We start from the raw sequence: 25,815 nt of genomic DNA, 5'->3' as shown, positions 1-25,815 counted from the left end.
TCACAGCCTGTTGGTCACCTTCTGTTAGACAACGAGACGCTGGTCAAACGATTTCGTACCCCGAGCATAATCTTATTAATACCCTTGTAGGACCTTGTCACTATTGTGTTCGTCTTAATCACAATTCTATTAGGGTGTTTCATAAACTAAAACAGCGAGCCTATACCACTATTAAGGTCGTCGATTAGAAGCAATCCATGAACTGATTGGCACCCTATTTTATTTTAGCCACAATAGCGTCCATAGAAGTATAGGTAATTTCAGATTGATTTTTGTATACTTTGTACTGCATAATTATCCTCATATACGTCCCCACCTTCATGGTTTGTACACTCTGGTATGTGAAATCGTCAGGACTATACATAGCCTTTCCTAAAAGAATAAAGTACTCCTGATTGCCGAAAAATATTTAATCATGGCAAATGTTAGACTGAACTCCAATCTACGGTCCCCCTTTTCCAAACCTTCACAAAACCACTCGACTATATATGATTTTCCCGTCTCTCTGTCTGTGTTTAAATTTAACCGCAGATTCCATGAGCAAAGCTTTATTCCCCAGAATTTCCCGCTTTTAGAACACTGTTCCGCGGGCCTGCTTCCCGGTTAAATACAACATGGTAGCCTTCAAATCCAATTTAAACAAGTTCTTGTTGAGTCGTCCCCATTGATAATCAAATTCTACCCAATTTAAACCATTGACGATTACTACACTACTACCTTACATTCATTAACTTTTGTCCTCGAATGGCCTTCGGGCCTTGATAAGTGGTGACTCTCAAGTAAATACAATATAAAAAATGTAGGTTTTATCTACTATTTTTAACCACTGGGTTACAGCTTATCAAGACTCAAAAGCCACTCTGAAAAAAAAAAAAAACTAATAATAATAATGATTGTCCCGAAGACGGTGACACAGCACCGTAATGATCAGTAATGGTGGAACTTGGGTAGGTTTTAATTATTTAAGAAGAACGGTTCAACAAGAACTTATTTACATTAGACTTGAAGATACGAAGCAGACCCAGGACATTATGTTCCACAGAGGGACAGTTCTAAATAATACAACTATTTTTATACCTACTCCTCTGCGTAGATTAGTATCACATTTCTTTTTGTTCGTTGGCTTATTAAACTTTCAGACATGTATTCATTTATTATGGCCTCAGTTGAGATACACCGGATCCTCTCTATAAGGGTGGCTGTGTGAAGCAAGAGTTGCGCAATCTATTTTTTTTTTACAAAGAAGTCACCACTTATCAAGGCCCGGAGGCCACTCGAGGATAATTGTTAATGAGTGTACGGAACAATATCGTAGTAATCGTTAGCACTGGAAATTTGGTAAATTGGATTACTTAAGGTGATGGCTCATTCAGAACTTGTTCACATTGGATCAAATTCATCCTGAGTTTGCACTGTTTGATTCTAGTGGCAAGAAGAAGTGCAAAATGTCTGAAAACAATGGTGAGAGTACATGGAAATAAGTTAAAACTAAAAAAAAATATACAAAATGCCGTTAGAAATATATTAATATGTTATGGTAACGCATACACACACCCATACCGACACCCATACACACACATATATATAATTATATATATATATATATATATATATATATATATATATATATATATATATATATATACACACACCATATATTTATATATATATATATACATACACGATATATATATATATATATATATATATATATATTCTATAATATAAAACTGAGCGTCTGTGTATATGTCTGGTCACGAATAGGCTCCTATATGGTTGACTATTATAGAAAACTGATCACATATAATGATAAAAGATGTATCGAGATACAGGAATGGGTATGTTTGATCTGGCATAATGATGATTCATTAAAATTGTGGGGTCTACGTATGCGCCTGGTCCACAAAGTATGGAAATAAAAAATTTAAAAATTAAAAAAAAATGTTTACAAGTTTTTTTGATATATCTATATCAAAAAAACTTGTAAACATTTTTTTTTAATTTTTAAATTAATAATAATACTTTGATAAGTATGTTTTAACTGTTTTAATTAATAATAATACTTTGATAAGTATGTTTTAACTTAAATACGGATGGTATAATAAAATTGTGGGGTCTGCGTTCGCGCCTGGCCTCCATAGAATGGAAATAGGCACAAACTTTAATAAAGACTTCTCATATCTATCGTTGTAAGTGTACTTTGATAATTATGTTTCAGTTTGAAGAAATATGGTATAATAAAATTATGGGGTGTTCGTTCGCGCCTGACCTCCATAAAATGGAAATATGTCACAAAGTTTTACAAGGTTTTTTTAATATAGATTCACAGAATATTGTGGTAAGTGTTTCAGTGTGAACAGGTATGTTATAATAAATCATGGGGTTTATCTATTTTATTTTTACTTTCATCATATTTTGCTTTGGTTTTGATACCCACAAATTCGAATCTATCTCTTTACAACCCTTCCTTTTCGTAAGCTATCATACTTTCATAAATCAGAGTCCATTTTCTGTAGTCTGTTTTTGAAGCCAGTCAACGACGGGTACTTTTGCTAGTATATATATATATATATATAACTCTGGGTAACAAATTTTTCTTAATTTTTTTATGTTGTCTAGCATTCTACCATTGATTTAGGCTATTTTTGCGCTGCTGGATCAGGAAATTGCATCCACTTCTCTCTATAAGGTTTTTGTGCTAAGTTGATTTGAAAAAAGTCAGATCTTGTGACAAAATCGATTACATTTTTGTGCCATTATTAAAAAAAAATGCACCCTGTGGCTTTCAATAAATGATTAAGTGTGTTCGGGCGCGAAATTTGGGCCATTTTCACGCGTTGACGCGGTCAAATCACGTTTGGGGCCAGCGACCCTCCAATTTTGACCCATTTTGAAATAAATCACTTGTTCCCATCTATTTACATATAAATGAAAGTAATAAGCCACTTTTGACATTTATTTGAAAAATTTTGTTTCTATAGCCTACCTTTAATAAAAGTAAGCACAGGTAAATTGCATGTTGCGTCACCATTTAAATTGCATGTTGCGTCACCATTGTTCAAACTTCAGGGTTTGAACTTTCGTTTCTTCGAACTCCGGGAATGCTCAGCGGAAGAGAAGTCTCTCTTCAATTTCCAATGGTGGTGGTGGTGGTGGTGGTCATGATGTTGATGATGATGATGATTATGATGATATGGGCAGACACGTGGAATGAACTCCACATTTAAGAAATTTAAATTTTTCCTTCTTTTGGCAATTGTTTAAACAATATTTTGCGGATAGTAATTTTTTTTCTTTTGGGGCATCACTTATCAAGGCCAAGAGCAACTCGAGGATAAGATAACAGGGAATAATTACCAACCAAAAGAACGCAAACAAACAAACTTGATTTGATGACCTATGTGGGTGGTTTATGACAAGCATTTGTTGACATTGGATTCAGCTAGGTTGTAATCTGCACTCATTAAGGCTGAAAGCCACTCAAGAATAAGGGATAATGAGATGGAATAATTTGTCAGTTAAAAGTTGACGAATATCATGAGAGGATTGAACATAATGAATAGAATCAAGTTTTAATTACTTATGTGGACAATTTGTGATGCTTTTTTTTTTTTTAATCCATTTTCACCCCAAACACGACACAGTGCCACTTTGATGTACTATCGGGGGCATAAGTTGCAGGGATACTATGTAGGGAGTTTAGCAGCAAGATGTCTATTCGCATTACACTTGAACTTCTGCATGTAAGTACAGTTGGAAAACATGAACACAGAAGGGAGTTCCAAAGTCTAGCAGTTCTGGCGAAGAAACTATTAGAGTAGAAGGCCTTCTTACATCTAGAGATCTCTACAGTGTGTCAGCCATCATGACAACGTCCCAACGACCTTGATACCTGTTCTTTCTTTTTCTACTTTTCTTTTCCTCGATTATTTTTTTTTTCTGTATCTTTCTCCTTCGTTACCCGTTTCAATGGTTTCCTTTTCTTCTCCTCTTAAAACCTATATCAACAATTAGTATTTCAGACAACTATCTTTCCTCATCCTAACGATGGATTCCAATTTCCTGATAGCTTGCGATACTTCACACGTTGATACCAATACCACGAATGATAAAATGACTCTATCGGCCACCAGATGTATCGCCCTTTACTGGCGCCATTCTTGCCCTTTGAGGCTGATCCTTACGGAAATAGGTCGATTTGCACCTGTTCAATTTTTCTTTTTCCATTATATTTATTTTGTTTTTATTTATCATATATATATATATATATATATATATATATATATATATACATATATATACATATATATATATATATACATATATATATATATATATATAACTACTTAATTTACTCACATATAATTAATATACGAAAGTATAGATTTATGTGTAAACTTTAAGTATTTACTTCAAAAGTGCTCAATACGTAGGTAGAACTAGTTAGTAATTTATAAAATATATATGGCGATTAAGCTACACTGAACATTCTGCGTTTCATCCACTATAGGATTCGTCAAGCTTATGCGTGTGAAGTATCGCAAGCTATCAAGAAATCGGAATCCATCGTTAGGATGAGGAAAGATAGTTGTCTGAAATACTAATTGTTGAAAAAGGATTTAAGTGGAAAAGAAAAGGATATATATATATATATATATATATATATATATATATATATATTCGAGCAGAGAAACTCGAAGTCATCCGGGATTGAATGATGATCAACAGATGTTCCACGCTTTCAATACTTTTATTGTTATTGAAATCAGTGAAATCACCCTTTTTCCAGAATTTCTAGTATGGGACGCACCGTGGTGCGCAAGGAGGAAGCTTCACATGCCTTCCTACACTGACTTAGTCCCCAATACATTTTAATCTTCATTGCACCCTAGATTCTATAAAATTGTTTTATATAATGGCTTAAATTAAAATTAAAAATGCAAAGGTCTAGTATCATGGTTCAGTTGTGCTCTAAACATAATAATATCTGTTGATTTTACATGACAGGCCGTTTTGTTGAGGCGATAATTTTTTTTATTTTTATTGCATTTTCACCCCAAACAAGGCACATTGTTACTATCAGGGACATAAGCATCAGGTGTACTGTGTAGGAAGTTGGGCAGCAAGATGTCGGTTCACGTTTCACTTGAACTTCTGTATGTCAGTACAGTCGGGGAAGCAGGGACCCGGAAGGGAATTCTAAAGTCTAGCTGTTCTGGGGAAGAAACTACTGGAGTAGAAGGCTCTCTTGCATCTAGGGATCTCTACTGTGAAGGAGTGAGATTTAGTTGCTTGTCGAGTTTGCCGGGGGGTATTTACGTTGAGGGGACACAAGTGTTTGGAGTTCGTCAGAGAATTCACCGTTAAAGTACTTGTAGAACAGGCAGCAACATTTCGTCGATGTGACAGAGGCTGAAGTTTAGCTTACAGTTCAGGACCTATCAGATTGGCGAATCTCTTTTGAACCTTGTCTAGGAGGAAATTGAATCCATAATAACAGCCGCACAAGATAACGCGATCAGAACCAACCACATCAAAGCAATGACCGACAAGACAAAGACAACAGCAAATTCAGACTCTGTGGATAAAGAGACGAAACAATAAACCACAGCAAGCTAGATCAAAAAGAACATAAAAAAATAGATACGATCAATTGGGGAAGGCAGTGACCTGGCTATTATGCAGACAATTGCACCTTGAACATCTAAACAAATAGGACAAGCACAAACGGACAGTCGTACTGAAAAACGATAACCACAAGATTGTATGGGACCTGGATATACAAACAGATAAACCCATCCAAACATGAACACCAGATGTCATAATAGTTAACAAGAAGGAAAAGTCTGGCCAGATTGTAGATTTTGCTGTTCTAGCAGACCACAGAATAAAGGAGACAGAGAAGCGGAGCAAATACATGAAGTTGGCCAGAGAGCTCCAATGGATCTGAAGATAAAGAAAGTTACGATAACACTAGAAATAGTAGGAGCGCTAGGAACAATACCAAAAAAAAACTTTGAAAAAAAAAAAGGATGAGAGAGATTGGAATCAGAGGGACGGCTGAGAAGATACAACGGATAACGATCATGGAAACTGCAAAAATATCAAGGAAAACCTTGAATGTGGAGAATAACACACATGGACTACAGACTCAAACTGGACACGCAGAAACGGGTTGTAAGATACCCCATTTTTTTATGTCACCATACACTGGTACCACACCCAATAAGTGAGGAGGGTCAAGGAGGACGAAGGGATCGAGGAGGAAGGGCGCTGGCCAGACAACCGTTGGATGAGTGTAAAAAGGACTGGGACCTTGCAACTATTCCTTGTGAGTAAATAATATTAATAATGTGTTCTTTGTATTTGTAGTAATTTGACTACTGTTTTTATCTTGAGTATTATTCGCACTACGTTTCGGCCGATGTAACCCTTGACCTCCTTCAGTGTATCTTTCGAAATCTGGAATCATTTCGTCAAGCTTGGTAATCTGCGTGGAATTTCGAACGGAACACTTTATTTAACTCACAGAGAGGTAGCATGCTCCCGTTCCGTCAGCCATGACCACAATTGTACCTTCAAACTATAACTTAATTTTTAACTAGTACTTTATCCGTTATGCTACGGTTAAGCGAATAAGACTCAAGCGAAAAACAATAGTCAAAATAAAGCCTATGAAGAATTCAAAAACATAATATTCGCTGTTATTAGCTTCTATTTTCATGGGTAGCTCCACTTACACTTGATCCTCATCTTACAACACTGAATGTTTAATAAAGAGACATCAAATACCATGTTATGATTTTTTATATGACTCGACCGATGATTGAAACCTAGTCTCACGTTCCATTAACGAACACCGTAACCATTATGCCTAACGGCTAAGTTATAAATCATTTGATAAAAATGTTGACTAATTCTTATGCTTAAATAATCAAAGCGCATGCTCCGCTTTTCACCACCTCTCAAGATCTATCGTCTGCCATTTTCTTCTTGGTGTATCTATTCTTACATGCTTTGATAGTGAACACAATTTGATTATTTAAGCATAAGAGTTCGTTAACATTTTTATAAAACGATTTATAACCTGTCCGTTAGGCATAATCCAATCATCAAGGCGCATTCATTAACCCTTATTGTCAAATGACCTTTAGCCATTGATAAGGGATGGCTCATTAGTAAGGCTAGAACAACACCATATTCTTTTCATTGTTTTGACTCTCGAGTGTGTATCCGTTAATATCTTATATGCTTTTATATAGAGTGATGTGGTTCTCAGTTGATTAACTGTGTCTAACTGTGTCGGATACATACTTAATAGACAAAACAATGAAAATAATATGCTGTTGTCATAGCTCTATTCATTAGTACAAAATATTCAATAATCATCTTTCATCCATAATCCGATAGTGAGGCCCCAGCTTGCGGGCTTTGGGGAGTGTGGAGCCACCCTTTAATTGCCATTGCTCCCAGGTCCACTCTGACCCGGAGTGGTAGTATCTGTTAGGGTCCCAACTATGGGTTAAATAGAAACCGAGTTGAAAAAATATTCTATTAAAAAATGTTTTCTTTAAAATTACTGGATTCGGTATTAAATAACGTGAAAAGGGTTGATATGCCGTAAAACAAAAACAACGAACCAAAAAAAAAATCATCCGTAATCAAGTTACTAGATTTCACACGCTCAGGCCAGATAACCCGGTTCCGCATGACTGCTTTCAGGTCCAGTCTCTCAACATTGGTATCACTTGCGGTGATATCTGGGTATGTTAGCATTCTATTTCTCCAATAAATAATAGAGTTCCATAGAAGTAAGGGGAGGAATAACTTCATTTACTGCTCTAGAACAATGGTTTACAAACTGAACACGTCTTGCTTTAACATTAGATAATTCAAATGGAAGTTCACCATAGATTTGTTGTTTGGTCGGGTGGGTCTTCCACGAGAGATTTTGCATTCTCATGAGAAGGCGGATATATGCATCATTTAGGCATGTTTCCAACTTTTTGGAAAGCATCCATGTTTCCAAACCATAGAGGAGGATAGATTTAAAATTTCAATTCGATGTTTTTGCTTAGATGTGCTGTCCAATATGTAAGGACAGCAAAATTGTCGGAGAAATAAAAAGCAAGCACCGGAAGACTGAAGTAAAGATATGCGCGATGCGCATGCTCCGTTTTTTTTCCCCACCTCAAAATCTATCGTCTACCATTTTCTTCTTGGTGTGTCTATATTTACCTGCTTTGATGATGCGTCTAAATTCTGTGGCAAAACAGTTGTCGACGGTGGTTCTTGTGGACTCTTCTCATTGACGATTGCTATAATAAAATCAAGGAAATTGCCACAAGACGAAACTGTGACCCTTGCAAAACGTTTGTTGGGTGTTTTGTAAGACCCCTCTGTCGGTCGCGACGACAAGCAGTCTGAGAAGCCCAAGTGAAAGTCGTTGGCGAACAAATGAACGAATTAATAATGTATGACGGTCAGAAAAATGAATGGAGAAAAGGGAGTGAGAGAGAGAGAGAGAGCGAGAAAGAAAGAAAGAAAGAGAGAAATAGATTGAGGGAGAGAGAGGGAGAGAACGAGAGAGAAAGTGGGAGAAAGAGAAGGAGGCAGCAAAAGACGAGCAGTAAAAGGAAAAGAGATGAAAGGTTATAAAAATGCTAAACAAAAGAAAAAGAAAATCCTGATAAAGCGGAAGATGGCGATACTTTTGAGAAATGATAGGATGGAATGATTTGCATATAACGGATATTAAATAATGAACGAAGAGGAGAATTGAAAAATAAATTCATAAAAACAGAATAAGGGTAAAGAGGACAAAGAAGAAGTAAGAAAATAGGCGATAATAATACTAATAATAATAAGAAGAAGAAAAAGAAGAAGAAAAAGAAGAAGAAGAAGAAGAAGAAGAAGAAAAGGAATAAAAATATAATAAGAAAGGAAGGGCATGGTGTGGTGGTATAGAAAGAAGAAAAAAGATGTAAGAGCCCGAGGGGGAGGGAAGAAGAAGAAGAAAAAGAAGAAAGATTAGAAGTAGGAGGTAGTGATAAATTTTTTAAAAAGAATAAAATGAAGAAAAAGGAAAACCCTAAAAAGGAAGAAGCGATGGTACATAAAGAAGAAGAAGAAGAAGGAGGAGGAGGAGAAGAAGAAGAAGAAGAAGAAGAAGAAAAAGAAGAAAAAGAAGAAGAAGAAGAAGAAGAAGAAGAAGAAAGGGAATGGAGATTGGTAGAAGAGAGAAGGGTGAATCTTTGAGAAAGACAATGCGTTGGTATATAAAGAAGAATAAGAAGAACAATAGAAGAAGAGGAGGAGAAAGAGGAAAGAGAAGCAAGAAAGTTGAAAGTGGAATAACGTTTAAGAAAATGAAGAGGGCGAAATAAATAAAAAAAGAAAGTAAAACCTTGTCAAATAAAAATAAGAAGTGAGGAAAAACAAAGAAGAAGAAGAAGAACAAGAAGAAGAAGAAGAAAAAGAAGAAAAGGATGGAAAAGAAAGATGACGTAAGGATTAAGAAAATTAAGAAAAGGATAAAAGAAGAAAGAAATTGTAATATGAGATATGATTTAAAAAATGGCAGCGGACGGAAACGTCGAAGAGAGGAAAAAGGATGAAATGAAATTACATTATCTGAGGAGGAGAAGGTATAAGACGAGGAGATTGGAAAAATATGGGTAGGAGGCAGAAGAAAAAGAGGAAAAAGGTGAAAAAGAAAACAACGGAAAAGAAAAAGAACGAGACGAAAGAGAAGGAGGAGGAGGAGGAGGAGGAGGAGGAGGAGGAGGAGGAGCAAAAGAAATAGACGAAGAATGGGTGCGAGGGGAGAAAGTAGAAGGTAGGAGGGAATGAGATGAAGAACAACAATAGCAACAAGAAGGAGAATACGAAGAAGAAAAAGAAAAAAACATATAAAATGAAGAAAAAAAAAAGCCGAAAAGAAGAATTAGAAGAAAAGAAAAGAAAACTTTGCAAGTTCAAATAAGAAGAAGGAATAGAAAAAAAAAAGAAAATGAAAAAGTAGAAGAGAAAAAAGAAGGCTGTGAAGATGGAGAAGTTTAGAATATTAAGAAAAGAAGGAAGAAAGAAAAAAAGAAAGATAAAAAAAATGATGATGAAGAGAAACAAAGATGATAATAATAAAGTTAACATAGATACCAAATAAAATACTAAACACACTTTATAAAAAAAAAATCCCCCCTCTCTCTCTCTCTCTCTCTCTCTCTCTCTCCCTCCCCCCCTCCTTACGTATGCATGCATGCATGTGTGTGTTCTATTTTTTTTCTGTGTGTTGCATGCATACTTACCCCGAATTGTTTTGTTGTTGCCTTCGTCCAAGAAGAAATTGATTCGGGCGAGAAGACGCGTGCTTTTATGCCAAGACACGGGTGGCGTCAGTTCTCTGTCGGGTAATATTCTATGGAGATGAGGGTCATCGACATTCACACCGTATTTGCTCCCTGTTTGTCCCAAAAACTATTTCTAAAGAAAATGGAATGCAGTTGTTGTTGCTTCCGAAAAATTCGACCAGAGAAAAGCGGGGTTGGAGGGTGGACGCTGTAAGTAACCTTAAAAGACGTTTATTAAAAAGATTTTACTTATACAGAAGAGACGTTGCGAGCCTATCCTTGTTTTGTCGTTATTTCTATGGCAGGTGCTCGTCTGAACTCCAATCTCTGGTCCCCCCTCGCCAATCTTTCACGAAAAACACCCGTCTAGCTGAATCCCCTGTGAAAAATGTCCCCCACTCTTTATCTGTGCCTAAATCAAAACGTGGATTCCATGAACAAAGCTTCTTTCTTAGAACTGCACGCCTGTGGAACTCTGTTCCGTCTGCCTGCTTCCCACCTGACTACAACTTGGATGTGTTCAAGTCCAACGTTAACAAATTCCTAATGAACCGCCGCCTTAAGTAAACACTTCATCAAATCTCCACACTAACGTACTGTACTTGCAATAACCCTTATCCCTGAGTGGCTTCCGGGCCTTGATAAGTGGTGACCACCGTGTAAAAAAAAAAAACATTATATAACATGTTGATGATACGTAATATTTTAATTATTCGAATTACTTATTTTGAGTGTTATTTTCAAAACGTTTCGGCTAATGTAAACTTCGGCCTTCTTTAGGTGTATGTTGTTGAACTAAATATATATGTTTATCTCTATCTATTATATAAAAGTCACTTTGTGTGTGTGTGTGTGTGTGTGTGTGTGTGTGTGTGTGTGTGTATATATATATATATAATAAGTATCGAAATCGAAAAAAAATCCGATCTTAAAAGTAGTCTTTCTTCTCTTATAGTTAAAAAAGAATTTTTACCGGGAAATATTTTACGTAAAACCGGCCGAGGGAAATAATAAAATCTCAGCAAATCATTTTCAAAATCCGAAGAAATTCGATCATAAAAATAGCATTTCTCTCATATACTTAAAAAAAAAGAAGAGTATTTACAGGGGAGTATTTTACGTTACACCGTTCAAGGAGACAACAAAATCTCTTGGTACAGCTGTTTGCAAGTTATGTCAAACCATCACATCAAGTCAGCAAAACCTTTTACAGCGACTAATATGTTCAACCGTCTTCGAAAGGTTCTTCCAGACGCAAAAGTTGCAGACAAGAAAAAGAAACACAATCAATGTTCAGGAACAGACATTCCAGGAACATCAAACTACTATAGAATCAATATTGGCCAAGAAGGAAATTAGGGATATTAATGACCACAAGTCACAAGAGATTCATTATGAAAATGATTGTTGTTGATATTCAACAATATTCTGCACTATCTGACACTGAATTTAATAGGCTTGGTTGCAAAACTTTGTCCAAATTAAAGACGTTCATCGAAAAAGAACTTCACTGAAAATATACTTTTAGATATATTTACAAAAGTAAAAATACAAATTTAATAATTTCTTGGGGAAATTAGCAGCATTTCTTTGACTACAGACATTTAGACAACTACTACAAATAATGCTCTGTTTCTGAGTTTGACAGGTAATTGGCTTTCAAATAAACTTGTAAAGTTCAAAGTTGTGCTTAGAGTTGCTCCATTCCTTGGTACACACAGATGTAAGAATAAGGTGAATGGTAAAATGGAAGAGGAGTAATTGCCAGATGAAGTTACAGTTAGTGTGACGCCTATTCATGGCTATATCTTTTACTGATGATACAATCATCAAAGTGGCATCTAATTGAAATGACGAAAAAAAACAAAAACAAAAAAAAAACAAAGATTGTTTGGCATTCATAACTAAAACTTAGTATATTAGTTTGAACATATACCGAAGCCTATTTCTACCAAATGTGGTTAGATCGTAGAAATGATTGTGAATGTTATTAAAAATTCCAATGTACGACATTTTTAAAGATTGGGTTCATCCTGTACATTGTACCGTTACTAATAAGTACTGTCTTTTAGAGTATTTAACTAGCCTCGGTGTCTGGTGTTGCCCGGGTGTTTGGAGGTTTGTGTTAAGCAAAAAAAAAAAGAAAAAAAGTAGTAGTAGGCAGACAGGCTCGAAACCGTACCGCGAAGAAGGAAAAGAACGTGATAAAAACAAAAAAACAAAAAGAAAAAATGTGACGTCTTTGCCGTTGCGCCCATCGCCAAACCGAAAGTGGCGAAGGTTTAAATTAAAGATAGTCAAACGAAATGAGAGGATGACTTTCAAAGATATCGGCGAAAAATGCGACCCCTCCCTGTAAAAAGTGCCTAGTTGAGGGTGAAGGAATTAATGTTTTTAGCAAATTTTTCGATATTTTCCGCCCGAAGGGTAGAGCTTCAAAACGATACTTATCGCGTGAAATTCGTAGCCTCTGTCGAAGGTTTTAGACATATATACATACATTTAAACAGACAGGTGAGATTTATATAATAGAAGATAAGCAAAATGGGTAAATATTGCAGTAAAACAGAAAACAAAGCATTCACTATTTGTTATGATGTTCAAAGTACAAGATCCATTTAGCAGACACACTAATAAGTTACCAGAATATTGTATACAGGCTATGCTGATTACTGTATTAACCAAGCTATTACATCTCTCGTATCGTTTCATGGATCTCGTGGTTTCTTTTCCATTGTCTGGAATGTTGTTATGTGTATTCACAACTGATGAATATGAATATGAATAAACCCGGGTTCCTCCTCAGAATAATATGATTGGCTAGTGTGGGCCATAACTACGGAGAGGTGAAGCAGACTAAGAGAGACATCTAAAGATACGTTGAAAGATGTTACCGTTCAACTTACCAGCTGTATCAGATACTTAAAACAAATATATCCCTTTTCGGGACACATAACAAACTATGAGGAGACTTGATCCAACACAATTATTTGAGTCTTAAGGTTTATAATATAATTCAACTCCAAAGAAGAATATCTGGCATTTTCTTCTAATTTTTTTTTTTTTTTTTTACACTGGCCAACAAAAAAAAATTTGTCATAGTGCCTAAGATGTTTCATGTGTTTTTTACTTAATCTGAGGCTTCTGATTCCAGAAATGCTGTCACATTTTTTTTTATCAGGTCTAATTTTTCTGCTATCGTATATCCCCTCTGCATGCAGCTGATAGCTACGATAAAAACATGCAGATCGAACAAACAATGTTTTTTTGTGTAAATTTAAAACACATATTGATGAAATCACACCAAAATATTTACAATTAAAGTTTGAAGGTGTAAAAAAATGCTCATCATTCATAAATTGACATTTAACTGATTTTCTAAAATAGGGGGGGGGGTCCGGCATCATCGCGCTTGTTAGACCAACAGTAGTCTGGTGTTATCCCAACGACCTTGATAGGGAACTTCCATGCCGCTGATGTCTTGATAGAAGCGCCCCCTCCTTACTCATCGTTCACCTAGTTTTTTTCTGGGCAAAAAATATAACTTGATGCACATGTTTTCACCAAGTAGACGGAAACTAATGTTTCAACAAGCTTTTTGTAGTCGAGCGCCTTTATTTTTCCCAAATAAAATTTTACTACATTCGTAAATGAATGTAGGAAGACTCGTCCATTAAAGACTCGTCCATAGAAAACACTCTGGGTAGGAAAACTAGTCCATTATTGAATAAATATCGATTGAAAACACATTTTATGACCGTTATTAAAGGAAATATTGTTTTTAAAAGAGAATACGCACCCTATAATATTTTAAAAAATATTCTCTTTGTCTATTATTTGTTTAAAGAAATTAATGTTTCTAAATGTTCGCTTTTTACCTAGCTTGGTAAGTTTTAGTGGTTCAACTTATTTTAAAGTGTTTATTTAGCTAAAAAAAAAAAAGAAGTAGTGCCCAGTGTTACTTTAGAACAAAAAAAAATGTCCGACATCAGCGGATCACATTTGGGGAGTCTCTATAATCGCTAAAAAATAGGAAATTAATGAAAATACTGAGGTAGATTTAATTTTAAAACGAGTCCCCCTAAAAAAACAATAAATTTTAATACTTTTTTAAAATCTAATTTAATGCTTAAAAAAAACTTTACCGCCCTAAAAAAATAAAAAGAAGCACTCCTGTAGTATGCAGGCAGTGGCTATTGTTGGTGGCGGTAACTCCAATTTCCTCTTGGTCAAATAACAAAAAATATTTGAAAACCAAAACATTTATTGTATAAAAATGTATCAATATATAATTGTAAAAACATTTAAAAGTCTGCGTAAGAAAATATAATTTTAATAAAAGAATGTTGTAATGAAAGCAACATTCAATTTTTATAAAGTAATTTTTCTTTCAAACAAATAAATAATTTCAATGAAACATTTTTCGAATTGAAACAACTTTGGATTTTTTTCCCGAAACATTTTTGGAACTGAAGTAAAATTGTCTCCTGTTCTTTGACAGAGAAGCATCACTTGGCGACAGTTTCATGAAACGCACCAAAAATGATGGCCGTTGTCCGCATACGATTACTGAAACTCGCAAGATGTGGTTCACTCATGTCGGACATTTTTTTGTTCTGAAGTAATACTCGAAGCTACTTGTTTTTTTTTGTTTTTTTTTTTTTACTGAATAAACGCTTTAAAAAAAACATTGAAAACTTACAAAGCTAGGTAGAAAACGAGGTAATGTCCAAGGTCAATGCTCGGAAAACAATCAAGCTACTGGAAGTGGATACGATTGATTATGTAACACAGCCGAACGGATCGGAGTCACAGAGGCAAGATACAAAAAACGAAACCATATATTTATTAAAAGATTACTTTAGTTTTAACAATTATTGTGTTATTATGAAACAACGAAAACTAAAAGAAAACACTTCTTGTATGATCCTATATATAATTTTTTGGTTGCAGAAATTCCCCTCTGGACGAATTTACCTAGGTTTGCAATAACAGACGCTACATGCAAATCTAATATGCCTAAACTATTATCCACCATCTTATGTAACTGTACAACGCCGTTTCATATTTATTTATTCGTTATAATAAAATTCTACATTCCATCCTAGGAGCGTTATCACCACCATTGTAAAAACCTACAGAGGTAGTAGTTCATATTTCCCCTCTATTAAAAAAAGACCTCTCACCGACTTAACTCAATACCGGGAAATATTATTCATATTATAAATATACTGCCCTGTCTTCCTTCGTTACTGCCTCACAAACTCATATAGATACCATTACCTTTCATTTTCCCCGTTAGAAAAATAATAATTTCTTCCTTACAAAGATCCAGCTGATCTCATTGGTTGGGAGTAAACAAATCGCTTATTCCGGAATACGACTGTTCGTAAATAAACGAACGGACTATACGTTTGCAAAAAATATCCGAACACTATTCGCCCTGCAAACGTTTTAACGTGAGACAAACCAATTGTGTTTTTTGCTTTTTCTCTACACCAGCACACAAAATTAAACACACACGCACACATAAAAAAAAGAGCTCTCGGTTAGTTTCAATAAAAAAGCGGGGCAATGTTGGCAGCTGGTTTGGCTTCCCCATACCCGGCATTACAATCTTCAAAGGAAGAAAAATAAAAATAAAAAAGAGAGAGAGAGAGAGAGAGAGAGAAAGACAGACAGCAAGAGACAGATAGAGAGAAAGATATAATATATATATATATATATATATATATATATATATGGAGAGAGAGAGAAAGAGAGAGAGAGACAGAGACAGAGACAGAGATAGATAAAATCATCGTCCCGGTGCTAAAACTGTAACCTTATTTCATTCATGTGTCTCGTTAGGTTTGAATGTTTTTATTTCGTAGTCCCAAGCGTTATACTTTCACAATGGCCGACTCAATTAACAGGTTTCATTTTTATACCCTTACTTTTCCTTATAGCGTCAAACATTCGCGCCTCGCTAATGCAGGTAATACAAAAAAAAATTTTTGCGTTCGAACCGGTAATTGCTAATATTTACATTTGTTTTATAAGGGTTTCCTTAGTCTTTATAAATTCTTCTTTCCAGAAACCTCGCACGAAGATTAACTATTATTAAATTTTTCCTTCTTTTTTTACACACAAATAGGTCATAATGCAAAATATCATTGAATTATAAAACTATTTGTGCGTATTTTAATACATTATAACTGTTATTGAATGTTTTTTTTCACAAATAGGTCACACAGCTAAATGAATTGTTTTTGATTATTACATACGTTACATTTGGAGCTAATTTCTTTTCAACCATACTCACACTCACAAAATAGGGTGTCTATTCCAGACGCCGTTCTTGACATAGTTAGGTTGGATGTGTCCATTTCGAATGCCGTTCTTAACATTGGGAGGTTGGTGGTTTGGCTAGAAGAACAACACCAACCGTACTTACATTTTTACGTGGGTTGGTGGGAATGCTACCACCGAGCAACACCGGTTAACAGGTCCTGCTAGTCAAATAATAAAACAAATATTTTATTCAGAAAAATTAATTTAGTTTTAACACTTCTTGTGTAATCACGAAACAAAAAATAAAAATAAAACACTTCTTGTATTATCAAATATTAAAACAAAAGAAAATGTTCGACTTGTACATTTCTGTAAATAGTCTTTGAAATAATATATTAAATATTTTTACACTTATTGTGCTATCATTTTTATAATTACATAAGTTTTAACACTTCTTGTGTTATTATTTTTATAATTACCTAAGTTTTAACACTTCTTGTGTTATTATTTTTATAATTACCTAAGTTTTAACACTTCTTGTGTTATTAATTTTATAATTACCTAAGTTTTAACACTTCTTGTGTTATTATTTTTATAATTACCTAAGTTTTAACACTTCTTGTGTTATTATTTTTATAATTACCTAAGTTTTAACATTTCTTGTGTTATTACAAAACAAAAAAGAAAACACTTCTTGTATTATCAAATATGAAATTATTATATAAAATAATTTGTTAAATTATCATGTTAGTATTAAAACTAAATTAATTAATTTGGATAAAATATTCGTTTTATTATTTGATTATACAAGAAGTGTTTTCTTTTTTTGTTTCGTAATTACACAAGAAGTATTAAAAACTAAAGAATTTTTTAAATAAATATATGGTTTCGGTTTTTTGTGTCTTGATTCTGTGATTCCGTTCCGTTCGGTTGCGTCACATAATCAACCGTATCCACTACGGTAGCTTGATTTTTTTCCGAGCACTGATCTAGGACATTACCGAAAATGAATACTAAGAAAAATCAATTTTATCTTTTTAAAACAACAGTAAACAAGTATATTGAGAAAATATATTATATGGTGTGTAGTCCCCTTTAAACCCATTTCTTCTTCAATAACGGTCATAAAATATGTTTTAAATCGATATTTATTCAATAATGGCCCAGTTTTCCTACATAGTAAAAATTGAATAGTATTCAATGGACGAGTTTTCCGTGGACGAGTTTTCTCATGAACGAGTTTTCTGTGAACGAGTTTTCCGGGTGCCTCGTAAATACCGCCCAGGCACACAATTCTGCCGGATTCATAAAATTATAGAAATTTGCGTCATTCATTAATTTTCGAAATTCTTGCAAATATATTTCAAACAGTTGCCATCTTTCTCAAGAGCCTTCACCAACGGTTTCATGATGCCAAGCTTCATGTGAAGCTTTATGTAAAACAATTTTAGAACGTTCCATCAAAGGAGAAGTCAGAAGATTGAGAGAGCCAAGAATCAGTTCACTACGCACAGGTCAATCTTGTTTTTATTCAGTGCTCTGTTCTTGCCCTGCTATCCCACTAACACAAAAAGGCAGGAAATATTGTGTAGCCACCTTGTAGTCCGAAGAGAAATCAAACCATTTTCAAATCGACACATATGATCCATTGTCTATTTAAAATATTTTCCAGAACAAATTTGATTTCATCATATTTTTCTTTAAGGGTCGTTGAATGTCCTAGATGAACTAATTCATATAAGTTGTTATTGTGAAAAAGAACAAATTTTAAACTTCTTTTGGAACTGTTGAATTTATTTGCTTCCCCACTGAGCAAATTAGGCACAAGGCCGTTTTTTAATGTGTAGACGGGAGGAGGGGGGAAGGAAAGGGGGGACCAGCTCCCGATCGGTGGGAAATGGGAGCTAGATAAGTAACTGTTGGTATGAAGGGTTGCCCCTACAGTGACCAAGGTCAGATATGTGGGGTTGGGTTTATTTGCTTCCCCACTGAGCAAATTAGGCACAACGACGTTTTTTAATGTGGAGATAGGGGAGGGGGAAGGGAAAGGGGGGACCAGCTCCCGAGAGGTGGGAAATGGGAGCTGGATTAGTAACTGTTGGTATGAAGGGTTGCCCCTTCAGTGACCAAGGTCAGATATGTGGGGTTACCCCCACATATGGTCTTTGCTAGTCATAGCTTGCAGCATCTGTCGGAACAGATACTACACTTTGATCTTGACGCCCGGGCCCCGGAGGGCGCGCGGGCTGTTGTATTTATTTGCTTCCCCACTGAGCAAATTAGGCACAAGGCCGTTTTTTAATGTGGAGAGAGAGGGAGGGGGGAGGGAAAGGGGGATCCTGCTCCCGAGAGGTGGGAAATGGGAGCTGGATAGTAACTGTGGTCGTAGGGTGATCCCTACCTTGACCAAGTTCAGATATGTGGGGTTACCCCCACATATGGTCTTTGCTAGTCATAGCTGGTCTTTGCTAGTCTTAGCTTTGCAGCATCTGCCGGAACAGATGGTATTTATTTGCTCCCCCACCGAGCAAATTAGGCACAAGGCCGATTTTTAATGTGAGGAGTGAAGGGGAAATGGGGACCAACTCCCCGGGGGGTAGGGGAGCTGGATAGTGACAATTGGTATGAAGGGTTGCCCCTACATTGACCAAGGTCTTATATGTGGAGTCGCCCCCACATATGGTCTTTGCTTGCAGTATCTGCCGGAACAGATACTACACTTTGATCTTGTCGCCCGGACCCCCGAGGGGGTGCAGGGGCTGTTCAAAACTTCTTTTGGAACTGTCTTAAAAAGGCGCTAATCTTGAGAATAATACTGTTCGAAACCAATCTGCCGCAGCAGGCCGGCAACGTCGTTATAATATACTATGTCATTTTTCCTTAGTGAAATATGGCTAGAATTTAATATGGCATTTTCTATAGAATGTTATGAGAGTGCCAAACTGAAGGAGAATTTTTCTTTTAGTCTTGAAGCTAAAAGTTCAAATGATTCTTTGGAAAGATTGAAATCTCTAGTCAGATCATTAAGTTCTTGAGGAAAAAGCTGTGGTTGTGAAGAAGGAGGAAAACCGACAATTGAAAAGTAGCTTCACTACTGTCAGTGGAGGTTTGGTCTTCTTCAGAACAGGTAAGTCCAATGCAGGCAAGCCTTTAAACACTGGAACAGGGATTTTATTGCAGTGTGGAATTGGCATAATTGCGATATGAGGTTTGGATAAACCAACGAATTCTTGTTCTTTCTGTTGATTTCTCTATGTTTTGACTGCACAGAAATAGCAGTCATAGAAAGATTTCTCCAGTTCACGCCAAACCATTAAAATACTAAAGGGGAGTGACATTCTATCCTTTTGTCCACTGTCGGAGATGCTCAACACATTGCTTGTATACAACATGGGCTTCCCATGCCTTATCCTCATCACCCAGCGTTACTTAAGCAAGATAATCAGAAATTTACTGATCCCTTTTCTGTTGGATTGCAACGTATATACCTCCCCACAAATTTAGCAAAACACATTTGGATTGTTTAAACAACGTCGCCTAATGAGATAATGTAGCCATGCTCAATTTTTAACCCCAAAAATCTACAACGAAAGTAAAATGATTAAACTTAATTATTTCCTGTCTGACTTATAAATGAATTCCTAACATTGAGAGAAAAACCTTACTTAGACCCATAAATTAATAAAAACATGCAACAATCCGTAGGCCTATTTACTACTCACATCTTACCAACAACATACCTCATTGTATAGCAAATCTGACTTTCACTATAACGTTTGCGATGTCATAATCAATTAACATACATCACAATAACAACATACAATTGCAATGATGGAGCTATAATGCATATAGAAACACGCCTAATGTACTGTTGTCGCACGCATCTACGCTTCACAGTCAGATAAACTATTCTAAAAAATAACTACTCTGAAGACTAATACATAATCTACAGGTATATTTATTTAAAGAGAAAAAGCAAAAACTAAAAGAGAAATAATGACGGGTATCAGAAAGAAAAAACAATAGCAACAAACGAGGGTAAAAAAATGAAATCGAAAGACTAAATAAGTTCGTAAAGAAATGAGACATAAAATGTCACGTTGCATGACAAAGTAAGCAAACATATTGAGACATAAAGAGATGAATAAAACCGTTTATACCGGAGATGAGAGAGGATAAAGAAGAAAGAGGCGTACTGTGTCGCCAGTGGTTAGCAAAAAGGAAGTAAAGACCAATCAGAAGAGGAAATTAGCAATAAAGTAACTTTTTAGTTAAGAGTAATTTAAAGGGGGATAATGGGTTCAAAATTGTGAGGCAGACATCTAGTTTTAAAGTAAAAAAGGTATAAAATAGCAAATATCTAAAAAAAATTTCACCTAATGAGAAAATAATACGATTTTCGGAATCAGTACATTCAAATTAGTCTAAATCAACCCTAGAAACCTTGAGCACCAAAAAATGTGATAGCCAGTTTAATCATTTATAGTTTTGATGCCCTAAAAATTTGTTTTTAATCGATATTTATTCAATAAGGGATTAGTTTTCCTACCTAGCAAAAAAAGACGAGTTTTCCGGGGACGTGTTTTCCGGGGACGAGTTTTCCGGGGACGAGTTTTCCTAAATTCATAGTTTAACCATTATCTTCGCGTAAAACCTCTTCATATTCTTGAGTAGATCTTAATTAGTCTCCGTTGGAAACAGCGTCATTCCCTTTCCTGCATACTAGTGAGATGTTAATTCCTTTTTGTGTTATGAAATTCACTCTGTCAGGTGAAGCTTCTCTATTTCTCTTTTATCATAGATTTTCCTTGGTGGAATATAACATAATTAATGCCGCTCTAATATATCTGCAGGTGGTATTGTGTTATAACACAATAACAGATAGGAAAACTTCTAAAACCACTCAATTGCATCTAGTTTGTGCAAAGCCTAGCAGACAACTTCTCTTGTTATTCTGTTAAAAGTTGTTTTTTTTTTAGATCCACAAATACAAAAGGTTAAGCTTCTTTATTTCTCTTGCACCACATGTTTCCATTGGTTGAGTAAGACATTCTTAATAAGGCTCTAAACGTTTTCCAAGTTTATAAATCAAATACATTGCTTGAATAACCCTTAGAAAACCACACATTTGACTCTAGTTTATACAAGCCAACCAGACCGTAGGTCTCTAATAGACCCGTTTAGAGAATTATTTGATTTAAACCGAACCAGCCAATTTGGTGTAATGATAAGAGTGTTCAAAAATCGGGATATCGGGGTTCAATTCTCAGCCAAAGCATACAAATAACTTAAGTACTGGAACTTGATGCCCCATACCTAGACATTCAGCACTATAAACAAAGGGTCAAGCACAAGTGGAGTAATCTTTGAAATAGGTTGGCGCCCTCCTCTTCACATCGGTGTAACAGCTAATGAAAAAGGAACCTTCGGGTCGCCCTTGACTTTATCTTTTAGCTTTGATCTAAAACAAATTGATTTGCCATTAAAAAAACATACCTAGCGAACCGGAAAGTGTGGTAAACGAAAAAAAAAAAAACGGATTTAAAAATTTCAATATAAAAAAACGGTAGCTGTCCACAATTTAATAGCAAGGTCGCGTGGTGTATTGCAAAATCATGGCGGTAGCTGACCCATAAAAACCAAGGTCGAGGCATCGCAAACTTTGAACTATTCCTATTTTAAGAGAATCATAGCTCGAAGCCTTTCTTTTCAAATCCAAAAAAACGAGACGCTTCTCGTGACTTCGAGGCGTCCGGACGTTTCATGAAATCACGAACGGTGATCAAGGGTGGCTGGGGGAAGATAGCGATGATAGTATTGAGGGTGGAGGGTTTGGGGTGTTGAATGATATCTGATATCAATTGTCACTCTTGCCTACCGAATGTCCGGTCTGTTACGTGGGGACATGTAGAGAAAATATTGGCCGCCTATTGTCGGGCCGCTCGCTCACGAAAGACTCGTTTGTTAATTTGCAATAGTTAACATTTTATCCCGTTTCAAAGCAGAAAGTAATTTCAGAAAAGACAAGCGAACCGTAAGAAATGAACTGTTTGCCCTAATCATTAAATGTTTTGAGTTTTATATCTTCCTTAGAACAAGTCACTTGTTCAAAAAGTTTATAAACCTTACTGAATATATAGTGCATCAAGGTATGCAGAAAATAAATAGGTCCTGGATATGACCTAAAACTATATCCGATGGTGAGGTCCCACCTTGCGGGCCTTGGGGAGTGTGGAGCCACACTTTAATTGCCATTGCTCCCAGGTCCACTCTGACCCGGAGTGGTAGTACCTGTTAGGGTCCCAACTATGGGTTAAATAGAACCCGACTTAAAAAAAAAATATATATTCTCCATTAAAAATCGTTCCTCAAAATAATTAGATTCGGCATTAAATAACTTGAAAAAGATTGATATGCCGTAAAACAAAAACAACCAACCAACCAAGAAAATAAATAAATTGTAAGATTTCCGAGAGTTAAATTCAAATTATTAAATAGTAATGTGGCCTTGTGGAGGGGAGACTGAAACCTGCTTTTCTGGTTTCAAACGATCCGAAATAACAGCAAGAGGAGACTTGATTCCAAATATTTCTCATATGCTATGCCTCCCATCATTTAGAAATAGTGTACAATTATGAATATCTCCAGTATCACTGAATCCTTATACACTGTGAAATTTACTTTATGTATGAAAACCAAAGAGGGGAGATATAACATATGAATCAAGTCTCCTCTTGCTGCTATTTCAGATCAATTGAAACAATAGCAGCAAGTTTTAGTCTCCCCTCCATCAATTCCAGAGGTTTTTAGTAAATATCAGATATTTTGTAATTCATATGCAAAACTAGGAAAACAAATGACTATGATTGAAATATTGGTAAAGGTACAGTATCTTTCCACCCACAAAAAAATCCTTTAAAATTACCACTATTATAGTTTTTTTGAGGCTGCTGAAAACGAAAACAACCGTTAAAATCCAAGGAAAGGAGTAGTTTACAAGATATGAAGAAATTATAGTTTTAAAAAATTGAGGACCCCGTTTCTATATTAATCTAACGTAAAATGATCATCCACTTTATAGCCAAGGTGGCCATAAACTGGGTGCTCATTTTACGTTAAATTAATATAGAAAGTAATCCTCCAATATTGAACAGTAATGTGGGACAGTAATGGCAAACGTTACATAGCACAATGCATAATTCAGGTCATTAGTTTCCAACGAGCCTTCATTTGTTAAATTCTGATCACTAGTTGCCTAGATTTTGAACTTATAAAATTGCCCCCCAAAGTGGTATATTTATACATGGATGTATCTAAACTCGTAGCCAGATTATAATATTGTATGGTTTAATTCTTATGGCATTTAGTAAAAAAGAACTTATATTTTCAAACCAATAAAAGATGCCCAAATTAGACTACAGTTGTGTATATAGTGTCATGATAAGACATCTTTAGTTTTGCTGCTTTGAGATAAATTTTGTTAAGGGTTTTTTTGTTTTTTTTGCTTGGTTGTCTTTTCTCCCCTATGGCTTTGTCAGGCAACTAATATATATATATATATATATATATATATATATATATATATATATATATATATATATATATATATATATATATATACACACACACACACACACACACATATATATATATATATATATATATATATATATATATATATATATATATATATATATATATATATATATATATGAATTTAGGAAAACTCGTTCCCGGAAAGCTCGTATCCGGAAGACATGTACTCGGAAAACTCACCCCTTCTTGCTAGGTAGGAAAATTGGTACCTTATTGAATATATATCGATTGAAACCACATTTTATGACCGTTCTTGAAGAAGATATTGTCTTTAAACGAGAATACACTTCCCATAATATTTTTAAAGATATCTTTACTTGTTTACTGTTGTAAAAAAAAAAATAAATTAAATTGATTTTTCTTTGTTTGTTTTCTACCTAGCTTTGAAAGTTTTTGGTGGTTCAACTTATTTTAAAGAGTTTATTTTGTAAAAAAAACAAACAATTAAGGTCGAGTGTTACTTTTGAACAAAAAATATCCGATATGAGATAATGACGTCTTAGGAGTCTCGATAATCGCTCAAAAATAAAAAAAAATTAAAGAAAATACTGAGGTAGCTTTAGTTTTAAGACGAGCTCCCCGCCCCAAATAAAATAAATATCTATGAAAAAAATAATTTAATAAAAAAATAATATTTAGGGGAGAAAATAATAAGAAAAATTAAAATAAAAATAAAATAAAAGCATGCATGAAATAAAAGTATGAATCAAATTTTCCCAAAGAAAAAAAATAAAAAAAAAATAAATAAATACGCGCGATGAAAATAAAGTCTGAAATATATACGAAGAAAGTGAAGGAAAACGCTTTGAGGGAGCAATCATTAAATAAAAACGATTTGAGGGAGCAATCATTAAATAAAAACGCTTTGAGGGAGCAATCATTAAATAAAAACGCTTTGAGGGAGCAATCATTAAATAAAAACGATTTGAGGGAGCAATCATTAAATAAAAACGCTTTGAGGGAGCAATCATTAAATAAAAACGATTTGAGGGAGCAATCATTAAATAAAAACGATTTGAGGGAGCAATCATTAAATAAAAACGCTTTGAGGGAGCAATCATTAAATAAAAACGATTTGAGGGAGCAATCATTAAATAAAAACGCTTTGAGGGAGCAATCATTAAATAAAAACGATTTGAGGGAGCAATCATTAAATAAAAACGCTTTGAGGGAGCAATCATTAAATAAAAACGATTTGAGGGAGCAATCATTAAATAAAAACGATTTGAGGGAGCAATCATTAAATAAAAACGCTTTGAGGGAGCAATCATTAAATAAAAACGATTTGAGGGAGCAATCATTAAATAAAAACGCTTTGAGGGAGCAATCATTAAATAAAAACGATTTGAGGGAGCAACCATTAAATAAAAACGCTTTGAGGGAGCAACCATTAAATAAAAACGCTTTGAGGGAGCAACCATTAAATAAAAACGCTTTGAGGGAGCAATCATTAAATAAAAACGCTTTGTGGGAGCAATCATTAAATAAAAACGCTTTGAGGGAGCAATCATTAAATAAAAACGCTTTGAGGGAGCAATCATTAAATAAAAACGCTTTGAGGGAGCAACCATTAAATAAAAACGCTTTGAGGGAGCAA

The sequence above is a fragment of the Euprymna scolopes genome, chromosome 15 (genome assembly GCF_053919585.1).
Source record: "Euprymna scolopes isolate OS-2025 chromosome 15, ASM5391958v1, whole genome shotgun sequence".
NCBI classification, from domain to species: Eukaryota; Metazoa; Mollusca; class Cephalopoda; order Sepiida; family Sepiolidae; genus Euprymna; species Euprymna scolopes.
Note: the sequence above shows the minus strand (reverse complement) of the source record.